A 13,308-nucleotide genomic window follows, 5' to 3' on the forward strand; every position below is an offset into this window, starting at 1 on the left:
GAATTTGGAATTCCTTGCTAAACTAGAGGCAATCTGGAAGTAGCTCAGCATGATCCAAATGAGAACCTTGGGTAAATTCTTCCTTGTCTTTTTGTGCCTGTGATCCTTGGGCACCACCCAGATTGCAAACTCTGGCTGACATCAACCATCCAACAATTTTTCTTGATGCCACTCCTCTTTACTGCCCTTCTCTACCCAATTTCGTGCTGCTCCTCTCTCTCCCAACATTTCCACTACACCATCTGAATCTTGTTCCATTGTAAACAAAGTCCACTTCTAAGTCTGCTACTTCTTCCCTCCATCTCATCCCATCTCACTCCATGCTCATTCCATCTCCTGTTGCTAACTGAAAGCTGGCTCTCTACCTGCAACCCCATGTCCCACACAGCCATATCAAGGTTGGTCTTTCTTGCACAATGTGCATAGTGGGCAAGGATGAGGGTTAGGGAGAGTTGTGTTACCATTCTCCTTAGTCCCCCATTGCATTTTCTAAACAATGAAGAAGCCAAATATGTTTGCCAGGGAACATATTTGGCTTCTTCACTGTTGTGTCTCCAGAGGTTAGGAGTAGTAAAAGCTCGATAAATTTTTATTGGATGAATGAAGAGGTAGGCAAACATTTTCTTTTCTTTCCTTTTTTTTTCTTTTCGAGACAGGGTTTTGCTCTGTCACCCAAAACAGAGTCTTGTTCTGTCACCCAGGCTGGAGTGCAGTGGCATGAGCCTAGCTCACTGCAGTCTCAAAGTCCTGGACTCAAGCAGTCTTCCCACCTCAACCTCCTGAGTAGCTAGGACTACAGACACACAACACCAACATGCCTGGCTAATTTCTTTTTTAGAGATGGAGTCTTGCTGTATTGCCCAGGCTGGTCTCATACTCCTAAGTTTAAGTGATCCTACCACCTTGGCCTCCAAAAGCACTGGGATTACAGGCAGGAGCTACTGTACTCAGCCAAATATTTTCTTAAAGTACCAGAGAGTAAGTATTTTAGACTCTGTGGAACATACCAGCTGTGTTGCAACTACCTGACTCTACGGTCATGGCTTAAAAGCAGCCATAAACAATACATAAACAAATAAGCATGGCTGTGTTCCAATAAAACCTTTGTTTATATTTTTATTTTCAATTTTGTGGGTACATAGTAGGTGTATATATTTATGGGGTAGATGACATGCTTTGATCCAGGCATGCAATACATAATAATCCCAGCATGGAGAATGGGGTATCTATCCCCTCAAGCATTTATCCTTTGTGTTACTAACAATCCAATTACACTCTTTTTGTTATTTTTAAATGTCAATTAAGTTATTGACTATAGTCACCCTATTGTGCTATCAAACAGCAGGTCTTAGTCATTCTTTCTATTTTTTGTACCCACTAACCACCTGTATTAGTCCGTTTTCATCCTGCTAATAAAGACATACCCAAGACTGGGCAATTTACAAAACAAAGAGGTTTAATGGACTCACAATTCCATGTGGCTGAGGAGGCCTCACAATCATAGTGGAACATGAAAGGCACGTCTCACAAGGCAGCAGACAAGAAAAGAGAGCTTGTGCAGGGAATAATATCTAGTTATATGTTAAATGAGATAACGTATGTAAAACAATTAACACAGTACCTGACACCCAGCGGGTGCTCAATAAATGACAGCTAGGAATAAGAGCTCAGATTAGCTGGTGACTATATTTCCTCCTTCACTAAGACCTTTAAATGTTTCTTAGCCTGGATTCCCCAGAAAGCAGAGCAATGGCTATGTGTTACTGTTTGGATGAACCATAAAAAATGCTGAAGTTCAACCATTTTGACATAGGGAAACCATATAGTTCAGCTTAATACGTTATTAGAGAGTGCAATCCCAGGGAAGCAGAAGGGAGGAAAAAGGGAAAGATGAAGGAATGAGAGTCAATATAAAGGTACGTTGGTAATCAAGCTTAAGCCTCTGGGACCATTTTCAGACAGATAGTATAAACATGACTTGAATCTCAGATCAGTGGACAAGCAAGATGGAAAGAGAACTAAATGTCCAGTTCCAATCTTTTTTTTTTTTTTTTTTTTAGACAGTCTCACTGTCATTTACCCAGGCTGGAGTGCAGTGGTGTGATCAGGGCTCACTACAACCTTGAACTCTTGGGGATCAAGCAATCCTCATGCCTCAGCCTCCCAAGTAGGTGAGACTACAGGCATGTACACCATGCCCAACTTTTACTTTTATTTCATTTTGTTAGTAGAGATGAGGGTATTACATTTTTACCCAGGCTGGTCATGAACCTCTGGCTTCAAGGGATCCTCTCACTTCTGTGTTGGGATTACAGGCATGAGCCACCACACCTGGCCCCCATCTTTTATGAATCAAAGGTTTGCACTAAAGGGAGGCAGTGTTAATTCCCCCTGCATCTCTAGGCTGCACTCTGCAACAGCACCCCAGCCAGAGGCAGAGTGGGCATGCAATGCAGAGCTGACTGTGAACCCCCACATAAGTCAGTCAGAGCCCACTCAAAAGCAGAGGCTGAGACTGAAGCAATAGCCAAGGGCCCCTGAGACGATAATGCCACGAGGATCCTGAACTGGTGTGTAAGAAATGGTTGATACACAGAGTGAAAGTCCTTGACTTCCTTTTCACTCCTCAAACTGTCCTGTAACTGTAATCCACTCTTTCTTTCCAAAGGAGGAAGGGACACCTCTCCTCCTGTTTAGGGCTAATGTCTACCCCTCTACCCACTCCCTACTTTTCCCACTCACATCTGTACTCTCAATTTCAATCCTTCCCACCTCCCCCAGGAACTTTTACCTTCAACTTCTCCCACTCTCTTGATCTCTTCCCCTCTACCTACTTATATCTGCTCAGGTCTTTCCTTTCCTTAAAATAGCTTTCCTTTACTTTGTGCAGGCTTCTAGCTACTTCCTTTTCTCTTTCTTTCTCAGTAAAATATCTTAAATGAGTAATCCAGACTTGCCATCTCTACCTCAGAACAATATGAACAGATCTCATTGTTCTACTGAAATACCTTTGCTGAGGCAATCACTGACCTCCCTATGGTCGTATCGAATAGATACATTTCTGTCTATATCTATGTTGGTTTCTCTGCAGCATTTGATCCTGTTGCCTGCTCTATTCTCACTGAAACTCTTTGGCAGTTCAGTTACCATGATACCATTATTAGCTACTTCTCCTAATTCTTTTGCTGGCTTCTTTTCTCTCAGCCTCCATCCAGTCCGTAAGTGTGGAGTTCGCCAGAGTCCTTTCCTCAGTGCCCTTTTTCTCTCACTCTATATATCCTCCCTGGAATTCAGGTATATTTTGTGCTGATTACTTCCAAGTTTGTATCTCTAGCCAAACCTCTTCCTCAGCACTCATCTTCAAACATATGTATCCAGCTGCTTAATGGGCATTTCCAGAAGGCACTTGAAACCATTTTAAAACCCAAACTCATTATCTCCCCAACAACCTCCACCCCAATCTTGCCTTTTTTTTTTTTTTTTTGAGAGGGAGTCACTCTGTTGCCCAGGCTGGAGTGAAGTGGCATGATCTCAGCTCAATGCAACCTCCGCCTCCAGGGTTCAAGCAATTCTCCTGCCTCAGCCTCCCGAGTAGCTGGGATTACAGGTGCCCACCACCAGGCCTGGCGAATTTTTGTATTGTTAATAGAGACGGGAGCCTGCCAACCATGTGGGGCAGGCTGTTCTCAAACTTCTGACCTCAAGCAATCCACCCACCTCAGCCTCCCAAAGTGCTAGGATTACAGGCATAAGCTACCACACCAGGCCACCAATCTTGCCTTTAAACCCTATCTGCAAGGGAGGAGCCAAGATGGCCGAATAGGAACAGCTCCGGTCTACAGCTCCCAGCGTGAGCGACGCAGAAGACGGGTGATTTCTGCATTTCCATCTGAGGTACCGGGTTCATCTCACTAGGGAGTGCCAGACAGTGGGCGCAGGCCAGTGGGTGCGCGCATCATGCGTGAGCCGAAGCAGGGTGAGGCATTGCCTCACCTGGGAAGCGCAAGGGGTCAGGGAGTTCCCTTTCCGAGTCAAAGAAAGGGGTGACGGACGCACCTGGAAAATCGGGTCACTCCCACCCGAATATTGCGCTTTTCAGACCGGCTTAAAAAACGGCACACCACGAGACTATATCCCACACCTGGCTCGGAGGGTCCTACGCCCACGGAATCTCACTGATTGCTAGCGCAGCAGTCTGAGATCAAACTGCAAGGCGGCAGCGAGGCTGGGGGAGGGGCGCCCGCCATTGCCCAGGCTTGCTTAGGTAAACAAAGCAGCCGGGAAGCTCGAACTGGGTGGAGCCCACCACAGCTCAAGGAGGCCTGCCTGCCTCTGTAGGCTCCACCTCTGGGGGCAGGGCACAGACAAACAAAAAGACAGCAGTAACCTCTGCAGACTTAAATGTCCCTGTCTGACAGCTTTGAGGAGAGCAGTGGTTCTCCCAGCACGCAGCTGGAGATCTGAGAACGGGCAGACTGCCTCCTCAAGTGGGTCCCTGACCCCTGACCCCCGAGCAGCCTAACTGGGAGGCACTCCCCAGCAGGGGCACACTGACACCTCACACCACAGGGTATTCCAACAGACCTGCAGCTGAGGGTCCTGTCTGTTAGAAGGAAAACTAACAAACAGAAAGGACATCCACACCGAAAACCCATCTGTACATCACCATCATCAAAGACCAAAAGTAGATAAAACCACAAAGATGGGGAAAAAACAGAACAGAAAAACTGGAAACTCTAAAACGCAGAGCACCTCTCCTCCTCCAAAGGAACGCAGTTCCTCACCAGCAACGGAACAAAGCTGGATGGAGAATGATTTTGACGAGCTGAGAGAAGAAGGCTTCAGACGATCAAATTACGCTGAGCTACGGGAGGACATTCAAACCAAAGGCAAAGAAGTTGAAAACTTTGAAAAAAATTTAGAAGAATGTATAACTAGAATAACCAATACAGAGAAGTGCTTAAAGGAGCTGATGGAGCTGAAAACCAAGGCTCGAGAACTAGGTGAAGAATGCAGAAGCCTCAGGAGCCGATGCGATCAACTGGAAGAAAGGGTATCAGCAATGGAAGATGAAATGAATGAAATGAAGCGAGAAGGGAAGTCTAGAGAAAAAAGAATAAAAAGAAATGAGCAAAGCCTCCAAGAAATATGGGACTATGTGAAAAGACCAAATCTACGTCTGATTGGTGTACCTGAAAGTGATGCGGAGAATGGAACCAAGTTGGAAAACACTCTGCAGGATATTATCCAGGAGAACTTCCCCAATCTAGCAAGGCAGGCCAACATTCAGATTCAGGAAATACAGAGAATACCACGAAGATACTCCTCGAGAAGAGCAACTCCAAGACACATAATTGTCAGATTCACCAAAGTTGAAATGAAGGAAAAAATGTTAAGGGCAGCCAGAGAGAAAGGTCGGGTTACCCTCAAAGGGAAGCCCATCAGACTAACAGCGGATGTCTCGGCAGAAACCCTACAAGCCAGAAGAGAGTGGGGGCCAATATTCAACATTCTTAAAGAAAAGAATTTTCAACCCATAATTTCATATCCAGCCAAACTAAGCTTCATAAGTGAAGGAGGAATAAAATACTTTACAGACAAGCAAATGCTGAGAGATTTTGTCACCACCAGGCCTGCCCTAAAAGAGCTCCTGAACGAAGCGCTAAACATGGAAAGGAACAACCGGTACCAGCCGCTGCAAAATCATGCCAAAATGTAAAGACCATCGAGACTAGGAAGAAATTGCATCAACTAATGAGCAAAATCACCAGCTACCATCATAATGACAGGATCAAATTCACACATAATGATATTAACTTTAAATGTAAATGGACTAAATTCTCCAATTAAAAGACACAGACTGGCAAGTTGGATAAAGAGTCAAGACCCATCAGTGTGCTGTATTCAGGAAACCCATCTCATGTGCAGAGACACACATAGGCTCAAAATAAAAGGATGGAGGAAGATCTACCAAGCAAATGGAAAACAAAAAAAGGCAGGGGTTGCAATCCTAGTCTCTGATAAAACAGACTTTAAACCAACAAAGATCAAAAGAGACAAAGAAGGCCATTACATAATGGTAAAGGGATCAATTCAACAAGAGGAGCTAACTATCCTAAATATATATGCACCCAATACAGGAGCACCCAGATTCATAAAGCAAGTCCTGAGTGACCTACAAAGAGACTTAGACTCCCACACATTAATAATGGGAGACTTTAACACCCCACTGTCAACATTAGACAGATCAATGAGACAGAAAGTCAACAAGGATACCCAAGAATTGAACTCAGCTCTGCACCAAGCGGACCTAATAGACATCTACAGAACTCTCCACCCCAAATCAACAGAATATACATTTTTTTCAGCACCACACCACACCTATTCCAAAATTGACCACATAGTTGGAAGTAAAGCTCTCCTCAGCAAATGTAAAAGAACAGAAATTATAACAAACTGTCTCTCAGACCACAGTGCAATCAAACTAGAACTCAGGATTAAAAATCTCACTCAAAGCCGCTCAACTACATGGAAACTGAACAACCTGCTCCTGAATGACTACTGGGTACATAACGAAATGAAGGCAGAAATAAAGATGTTCTTTGAAACCAACGAGAACAAAGACACAACATACCAGAATCTCTGGGATGCATTCAAAGCAGTGTGTAGAGGGAAATTTATAGCACTAAATGCCCACAAGAGAAAGCAGGAAAGATCCAACATTGACACCCTAACATCACAATTAAAAGAACTAGAAAAGCAAGAGCAAACACATTCAAAAGCTAGCAGAAGGCAAGAAATAACTAAAATCAGAGCAGAACTGAAGGAAATAGAGACACAAAAAACCCTTCAAAAAATCAATGAATCCAGGAGCTGGTTTTTTGAAAGGATCAACAAAATTGATAGACCGCTAGCAAGACTAATAAAGAAAAAAAGAGAGAAGAATCAAATAGACACAATAAAAAATGATAAAGGGGATATCACCACCGATCCCACAGAAATACAAACTACCATCAGAGAATACTACAAACACCTCTACGCAAATAAACTAGAAAATCTAGAAGAAATGGATACATTCCTCGACACATACACTCTCCCAAGACTAAACCAGGAAGAAGTTGAATCTCTGAATAGACCAATAACAGGAGCTGAAATTGTGGCAATAATCAATAGTTTACCAACCAAAAAGAGTCCAGGACCAGATGGATTCACAGCCGAATTCTACCAGAGGTACAAGGAGGAACTGGTACCATTCCTTCTGAAATTATTCCAATCAATAGAAAAAGAGGGAATCCTCCCTAACTCATTTTATGAGGCCAGCATCATTCTGATACCAAAGCCGGGCAGAGACACAACCAAAAAAGAGAATTTTAGACCAATATCCTTGATGAACATTGATGCAAAAATCCTCAATAAAATACTGGCAAACCGAATCCAGCAGCACATCAAAAAGCTTATCCACCATGATCAAGTGGGCTTCATCCCTGGGATGCAAGGCTGGTTCAATAACCACAAATCAATAAATGTAATCCAGCATATAAACAGGGCCAAAGACAAAAACCACATGATTATCTCAATAGATGCAGAAAAAGCCTTTGACAAAATTCAACAACCCTTCATGCTAAAAACTCTCAATAAATTAGGTATTGATGGGACGTATTTCAAAATAATAAGAGCTATCTATGACAAACCCACAGCCAATATCATACTGAATGGGCAAAAACTGGAAGCATTCCCTTTGAAAACTGGCACAAGACAGGGATGCCCTCTCTCACCACTCCTATTCAACATAGTGTTGGAAGTTCCGGCCAGGGCAATCAGGCAGGAGAAGGAAATAAAGGGTATTCAATTAGGAAAAGAGGAAGTCAAATTGTCCCTGTTTGCAGACGACATGATTGTTTATCTAGAAAACCCCATTGTCTCAGCCCAAAATCTCCTTAAGCTGATAAGCAACTTCAGCAAAGTCTCAGGATACAAAATCAATGTACAAAAATCACAAGCATTCTTATACACCAACAACAGACAAACAGAGAGCCAAATCATGAGTGAACTCCCATTCACAATTGCTTCAAAGAGAATAAAATACCTAGGAATCCAACTTACAAGGGATGTGAAGGACCTCTTCAAGGAGAACTACAAACCACTGCTCAAGGAAATAAAAGAGGATACAAACAAATGGAAGAACATTCCATGCTCATGGGTAGGAAGAATCAATATCGTGAAAATGAACATACTGCCCAAGGTAATTTACAGATTCAATGCCATCCCCATCAAGCTACCAATGACTTTCTTCACAGAATTGGAAAAAACTACTTTAAAGTTCATATGGAACCAAAAAAGAGCCCGCATCGCCGAGTCAATCCTAAGCCAAAAGAACAAAGCTGGAGGCATCACACTACCTGACTTCAAACTATACTACAAGGCTACAGTAACCAAAACAGCATGGTACTGGTACCAAAACAGAGATATAGATCAATGGAACAGAACAGAGCCCTCAGAAATAACGCCGCATACCTACAACTATCTGATCTTTGACAAACCTGAGAAAAACAAGCAATGGGGAAAGGATTCCCTATTTAATAAATGGTGCTGGGAAAACTGGCTAGCCATATGTAGAAAGCTGAAACTGGTTCCCTTCCTTACACCTTATACAAAAATCAATTCAAGATGGATTAAAGATTTAAACGTTAGAGCTAAAACCATAAAAACCCTAGAAGAAAACCTAGACATTACCATTCAGGACATAGGCGTGGGCAAGGACTTCATGTCCAAAACACCAAAAGCAATGGCAACAAAAGCCAAAATTGACAAATGGGATCTAATTAAACTAAAGAGCTTCTGCACAGCAAAAGAAACTACCATCAGAGTGAACAGGCAACCTACAACATGGGAGAAAATTTTCGCAACCTACTCATCTGACAAAGGGCTAATATCCAGAATCTACAATGAACTCAAACAAATTTACAAGAAAAAAACAAACAACCCCATCAAAAAGTGGGCAAAGGACATGAACAGACACTTCTCAAAAGAAGACATTTATGCAGCCAAAAAACACATGAAAAAATGCTCATCATCACTGGCCATCAGAGAAATGCAAATCAAAACCACTATGAGATATCATCTCACACCAGTTAGAATGGCAATCATTAAAAAGTCAGGAAACAACAGGTGCTGGAGAGGATGTGGAGAAATAGGAACACTTTTACACTGTTGGTGGGACTGTAAACTAGTTCAACCATTGTGGAAGTCAGTGTGGCGATTCCTCAGGGATCTAGAACTAGAAATACCATTTGACCCAGCCATCCCATTACTGGGTATATACCCAAAGGACTATAAATCATGCTGCTATAAAGACACATGCACACGTATGTTTATTGTGGCATTATTCACAATAGCAAAGACTTGGAACCAACCCAAATGTCCAACAATGATAGACTGGATTAAGAAAATGTGGCACATATACACTATGGAATACTATGCAGCCATAAAAAATGATGAGTTCATGTCCTTTGTAGGGACATGGATGAAATTGGAAACCATCATTCTCAGTAAACTATCGCAAGAACAAAAAACCAAACACCGCATATTCTCACTTATAGGTGGGAATTGAACAATGAGATCACATGGACACGGGAAGGGGAATATCACACTCTGGGGACTGTTGTGGGGTGGGGGGAGGGGGGAGGGATAGCATTGGGAGATATACCTAATGCTAGATGACGAGTTAGTGGGTGCAGTGCACCAGCATGGCACATGTATACATATGTAACTAACCCGCACAATGTGCACATGTACCCTAAAACTTAAGGTATAATAAAAAAAAAAAACCCTATCTGCAGATAATGTCTGTTTTCATCATTACACTTTACATTTTATTCAACAATTAATAGTTAAGCACCTACTCCATGCCATACAGTGTTCTAGATGCTTGCTCTGGTCTCTCTGGTTTTTTGTTGGGTGTTTTGTTTGGCCACACCTCATCTGGAGCTCTGGTTTCTCTGACTTGCCATATCCCAGCACTTGATATTTGGTTCTGGTCCTTTCCATTTTGTCTACACTTTAAACTCCTCCATCAGGGAAGGATTTGGAACCCAGGAACTGGAATTGCTCATACAAAAAATCTTGGACTCCTCCTGGCACCACCAAGGTCAGCTGAAGTGTCTGGGCCAGAGTAGGGCTACAGTCCAAAAGAGCACACCCTTCACAGTGCCCAGCACAGGGCACAAGGGGACGTGTAGTGAGGGATGGAAATGAGGATGAGAAGGAATAGTGATCTGCTCACACTGTAGCTCTAAGAAGCTAGACCTATGCCCACCAACAGGTAATAGGCACTATGTAAAGTGCATAGCCAATAACCATTAGCATACTTAGTTCAAAGACTAAGTCCTGAACTTCTCAGCCTGACACACACCTTCTATCCCATTCTATCTCTTTAGTCTTCCATACACAGACTTCAAATAGTCTTTCTCCACATTATGTCCTGGAACTGGATACAGATTGAATCCAGGTTGAATTTCAGATAATGGTTTTGGCTCTTTCCATTTAAAATTCTGTTACTGGTACCAGCAATGTTCTGACTATCTGCACTGGCCCAATGTTGAGACTTAAGAGCAAGTGAGGGAAATGATTGGTTAGGCAAGATTACAAAGTGCCTTGAATATCAGATTGAGAACCAAGGATTTAAACTTGTAAGAGGTACGGAGTCTATGAGGTTTCTAGGCAGGAAACCAAGATGATAAAAACAAAAGCCATGTTTTAGAACCTGGTAGAGTAGTAGGACTAGTTGTAATGAAGATTGAAAAGAAAGACTGGAAGCAAGGAACGCTATTAGAGACCTATTTCAGCAATCCAGCCTAGCCCAGTCAACTACACTTGCCTCATCTCTTCAGGCTTAATCCCTCGTCAAACAGACCATGAAATCTAAATGGGGAACCTTCAGCCGGCATTGGAGGACAGATGGCCATATTTGGAACAAGTTCAGAACATTACATGACCAGTAAATGAAATTGATATCACTGCAGATCACTCGTTGGATGGCTTCAGTTTTTAAATAGGGGTTCTTTTCCACTGTAACATAAATATCTGAAGTGTCTCCTTTACTTTGAGCACTAACATTTGGGGCTATTTACTAGGGCACCACCAAGAATAGAGGATGACTCTCTCCTAGATTGTCCAAGCCTTATTTTGCAAATTGCCCTTCATTAGGCTTTCATTTTAGAATTGTATTACAGGGTCTAAAAAATAAACTCTCTGATTACTCACACAGCTTTTGCAGGGATAGCCCTTAAAAGGGAATATTAATTAGTTATACCTTTAGAGCTGAAAAACAACTAATGTTACAATATTTATAATGATTTTTGGCCAATCGACTCCAGTTTTATTTACTCATTTAAGGAAATAAATTTTACTTATTTGTTCCTATATATAACTGACTTCTCATTTGAATCTTACCATCAATGGTCTGTGGCTACTGTAATCAAGATCTAGAATGAAGGGGTGATGCTAAGAACAATGTCTCATGCCTGTAATCCCAGCACTTTGGGAGGCCAAGGCAGGAGGATCACTTGAGGCCAGGAGCTCTAAACCACCCTGGGCAACATAGTGAGACTCTGTCTCTACAAAAATAAAAATAAAAAATAAAATGTAGGGGTGGAAGAGAGTAGTAGACAATCTTATAGAGAAAAATTATAAGCTTTTATTTGAATAGTAATTAGGAAGCCAATTTGATAAACTAATAAAACAAAGAAGATAATTAGAATTAGGAATATTATCCATAATTTCCTAAAATCAAATGTCTTATGAGACAAACTTTAATAAAGTTATTGGAACATATTTTTACCTCAGCTGTAATGTGTATAATGTACATGATATCTAAAAGGCTCAGAGATATATTACATAATCTACAATAAATTAGTATGACATACAGTTTAATAACATCATCTAGATATAGTTAGAAATAAGTTCAAGCAAAAGACACATCCGATAAAGAAATATTATTCAAAATATACAAAGAACTCTTAAAAGTGAACAATAAGAAAACAAACAACTCAGCTAAAAAATAAGCAAAAGGGTTGGGAGCGGTGGTTCACACCTATAATCTCACCACTTTGGGAGACTGAGGCAGGAGAATCGCTTGAGCCCAGCAGTTTGAGACCAGCCTGGCAAACAAAGTGAGACCCTGTCTCTTTAAAAAGTAAAATAACATAATTAGCTAGATGCAGTGGTGCACTCTTGTGATCCCAACTACTCAGAAGGCTGAGGCAGGAGGATTGCTTGAGCCTAGGAGGTCAAGGCTGCAGAGAGCCATGTTTGTGCCACTGCACTCCACCCTGGGTTACAGAGGGAGACCCTGTTTTAGAAATAAAATTAAAAATTAAAAAATAGGCAAAAACCTGAACAGACCTCATCAAACAAGATATACAAATGACAAATAAGCATATGAAAAGATATTCAACATCATATGTCATTAGGAAATTGCAAATTAAAACAACAATGAGATACCACTATACGTTTATTAGAATAGCCAAAATTCAAAACAATGACAACACCAAATGCTGATGAGAACATGGAGCAACAGGAACTTTCATTCATTGCTAGTAGGAATGCAGAATGCTACAGCCACTTTGAAAGACAATTTGGCAGTTTCTTACAAAACTAGATATACTCTTACCAAATAATCCAGCAATCATCCTTCTTTGTATTTGCTCAAAGGAGTTGAAAACCCATGTCCACACAAAAACCTGTAAACAGACTGGGTGCAGTGACTCATGCCTCTAATCCCACCACTTTAAGAGGCTGCGGCGAGAGAATCACTTGAGCCCAGGAGTTCGAGAGCAGCCTGGCAACACAATGAGACCCCATCTCTACAAAAAATTTTGGAAATTAGAAGAAGAGGTGGAACAAGATGATGGAATAGAAGGCTCCATCAATAGTCCCCCCAGCAAGGACACCAATTTAACAACTATCTACACACACATACACACACACACAAAACACCTTCATGAGAACCAAAAATCAGGTGAGCCCTCATGGTACCTGGTTTCAACTTCGTATCGCTGAAAGACACCCTCAAGAGGTAGAAAGGAGAGTCTTGAATCACTGAGGCCACTCCTCCCCCACTTCCCAGCAGACAAGGTGGTGTGGTGCAGAGAGGATCTCTGGGTGCTGGGGGAGGAAAAGCATAACAATCATGAGGCATTGAACTCAGTGATGTCCTATTAGAGCAGAAAGGAAAACCCAGACCAAACTCAGCTGACTCCTGCCCACAGAGGGAGCATTTAAACTAGCCCTAGCCAGGAAGGAATCACC

At 42.0% G+C, this 13,308-nt stretch overlaps 1 protein-coding gene across 5 annotated transcripts in view; it reads right to left on the reverse strand.

Annotated features, from left to right (window-relative positions):
- Window positions 1–13,308, reverse strand: part of KLHL13 (kelch like family member 13) — a 410,214-nt gene that overhangs the window by 360,363 nt on the left and 36,543 nt on the right. For 4 of the 5 annotated variants that reach the window (XM_055376218.1, XM_055376216.1, XM_055376217.1 and 1 more), the window contains one exon: window positions 13,036–13,164. The gene's annotated coding sequence lies outside the window, so the exon portion shown is untranslated. Of the gene's footprint in view, window positions 1–4,056; window positions 4,289–13,035; window positions 13,165–13,308 lie in introns of those variants that run through there. The other variant, XM_055376220.1, reaches the window with a different exon arrangement.

This window comes from Gorilla gorilla, chromosome X, assembly GCF_029281585.2.
Source record: "Gorilla gorilla gorilla isolate KB3781 chromosome X, NHGRI_mGorGor1-v2.1_pri, whole genome shotgun sequence".
NCBI lineage: Eukaryota > Metazoa > Chordata > Mammalia > Primates > Hominidae > Gorilla > Gorilla gorilla.